This window comes from Scylla paramamosain, chromosome 29 (genome assembly GCF_035594125.1).
Source record: "Scylla paramamosain isolate STU-SP2022 chromosome 29, ASM3559412v1, whole genome shotgun sequence".
NCBI lineage: Eukaryota > Metazoa > Arthropoda > Malacostraca > Decapoda > Portunidae > Scylla > Scylla paramamosain.
The window spans coordinates 14,624,380-14,626,879 of record NC_087179.1 but is presented as its reverse complement, the minus strand read 5'-3'; the positions used below and the strand labels follow the sequence as shown (position 1 = coordinate 14,626,879).

Genomic DNA, 2,500 nt, shown 5'->3' with positions numbered 1-2,500 from the left:
ATGCGCAGCTCTGACGTGTGTCCCAAACTTTATTTTTATCTTATTACACTAATAAATTAAAGATTTTTATAGTTTGTACCAAAGAGTGGAAGGATAGAGGAGGAGACTTTTAATCCACAGAGAGAGCAGCAGCCAGGGATGGTCAGGAATCTAATAAGTCTGTCAGTGGTTGTTTCACGAGTGTTGTTTACGAAAAAGAAAGTTATAACGAAGAATGAGAGACGTGAACCATATATGGATTACATAATATGAAATTGAATAGTTTTAATTCATTATAGTCTGAAAGACCTAGCATTTGGCGTCAACACACAATGAACAACGAAAGTAGCGGCACCACCCCTGAGTCCCTCCCCGGGGAACCACACACGGGACGCGGGCTGGATGCCACCTGACAGGGGGGAACCGGCGAGTGGCGGGACTGTGGCACCCGATAGTGGTGGTGGTGGTGGTGGTGGTGACAGGTGTGTTCATCATCGTCACCATCATCATTAGTGTTTGCATCGCCAGCACCACTACCACTACTACCACACCATCAGCACACAACTGGTTTTCTGGGAGTGTGGTTTAACTTGGCTGCTGCCGCCTCCTCCTCGTCCTCCTCCTCCTACTCCTAAATTCTTACCTCACTTGAGCACATAAATCAATAGAAGTAAAAAATAAAGAGAGAAAATTTATATTATTACTAACACTACTACTACTACTACTACTACTACTATTATTATTATTATTATTGTTATTATTATTATTACTACTACTACTACTGGTACAATCACTACCACTACTACTACTACTACTACTACTACTACTACTACTACTAGAATTTGGATTGTACAATCTTCCTCAGTATACCTATCGCAACACTATTCCCACTAAATCCTTATTCTTAGAACACCCAACCAGTCTCCCCCACTGTTTCTTAACACCACCACCACCACCACCACCACCACCACCACTACTACTACCCTTACCTGGCAGTCCCGCGGAAAGACAGTGTATGCAGAAGCAGCGATCACTTTCTGGTACCATATCACAAATAACAGGTAAACACACACCGCACACACACTCACACTCAAACTTCTTCATATACAAAACCAATAATAATAAGTTTAAAAAGCCATACACACAAGACAAGACAGACTATTATGAACCCGCACAGCACCTAGCCACAGCCAGCACCCTCTTCTAGCACTCCAATGTCTCTTACAGCACTATAGGTTCTTAGCGCCAAGTCTCAGAAGCGAGGCCAGACTGAAAGCGGGTGAGAAGCGGGGGCGGACAACCTCTCCCCTCCGTGACATGTGTGTTACTGAGGCAACTCGGGCAAGCCACAAGCGGTCAATGTACTCAGGCTTAGCACCTCTTGAGTTACTACTTCTTCTTTTTCCCCTCCGTGTCTCTCCCGCCTCCCTCAGCACCTGCCCGACGTCTCCGCACTAATATCGAGATTTCACCCTTATTTCTCACCTCCACGCAGCGCAAACAGTGATATTTGGGTAGAATAAAGATGGGTTTACTTATATACATGACGTGAGTGTTAAAAATATTCCTAAATACGAGAGAAAATGTCAAAGAGTGACCGTCGCATCCAGCAACACACGCCCTGGCGCGCCGCTAGTTGCCACCACTCTTGATAATCATTCCTCTTCAATCTTCCATGTACACGCGCCGAGAGACATTTCAACACACCGGCTATATGCTACTGCACACCCCGGCCTCGTGAGCACCCCTGCCTGGCCTTCACCGGCGCCCTCACCACTTAGAAATGAATAGGAAATCTGGTGTCTGTCTTTCAATCTTGACGCTAAGCAGTGAAACCGACCCGCTCCTCTCTCTCTCTCTCTCTCTCTCTCTCTCTCTCTCTCTCAAGTTAGGTGTCTGATTGAATACTTAGCCGGTGAAACGTGAGTAAATCATGTCTTTTGTTGCTTTATGGATACGAATGCTAAAGGTGTCTTGGGGAAGGTCGGGAGGGTAGTAGTGGTGGTGGTGGTGATGGTGGTGGTGGTGGTGGTGGTGGTGGTGGTGGCGCAACACGTGCAGTAGGTGAAGTTTAGTTGTGTTAGGTTAGGTTAAGATAAGCTGGTATGTAGAACAGTAGGTTAGGTTAAGTAAGGTAAGGTTAAATAAAGTTAGATTAGGTTAAGTTAGGTAAGTAAGGTTAAGTTAGGTTAGGTTAGGTCAATTAGGCAGATTAGGTCGTCAGGTTAGGTATAATAAGGTAAGACGAGGTAAGATAAGATAAGATAAGATAGCGCAAGGCAAAGTTAGGTTAGGTGAGATGGGGTTAGATAAGGTACATAAAGTTAGGTAAAGTAAAGTGGTGTTAAATAAAGGTAATAATGTTGTCAGGATAAATTAGGTTAGGATAGGTTAGGTAAGGCTAGGTAAGGCTAGGTTAGGTTAGGTTAGGTTAGGTAAGGCTAGGTCAGGTTAGGTAAAGCAAGGTAAGATTAGGTGAGGTAAGGTCAAGTAAGGCTAGGTTACGATAGATTAGGTTAGA

General features: G+C 44.5%; 1 protein-coding gene across 7 annotated transcripts in view; it reads right to left on the bottom strand.

Moving 5' to 3' along the window:
- The window catches only part of LOC135115379 (uncharacterized), a 49,716-nt gene that overhangs the window by 41,424 nt on the left and 5,792 nt on the right, over positions 1-2,500 (bottom strand). For 4 of the 7 annotated variants that reach the window (XR_010275974.1, XR_010275975.1, XM_064032092.1 and 1 more), the window contains exon 1: positions 1,205-1,345. The exons of 1 other annotated variant lie outside the window; for it this stretch is intronic. The gene's annotated coding sequence lies outside the window, so the exon portion shown is untranslated. 2 more of the 7 variants (XM_064032094.1, XM_064032093.1) reach the window with 2 other exon arrangements.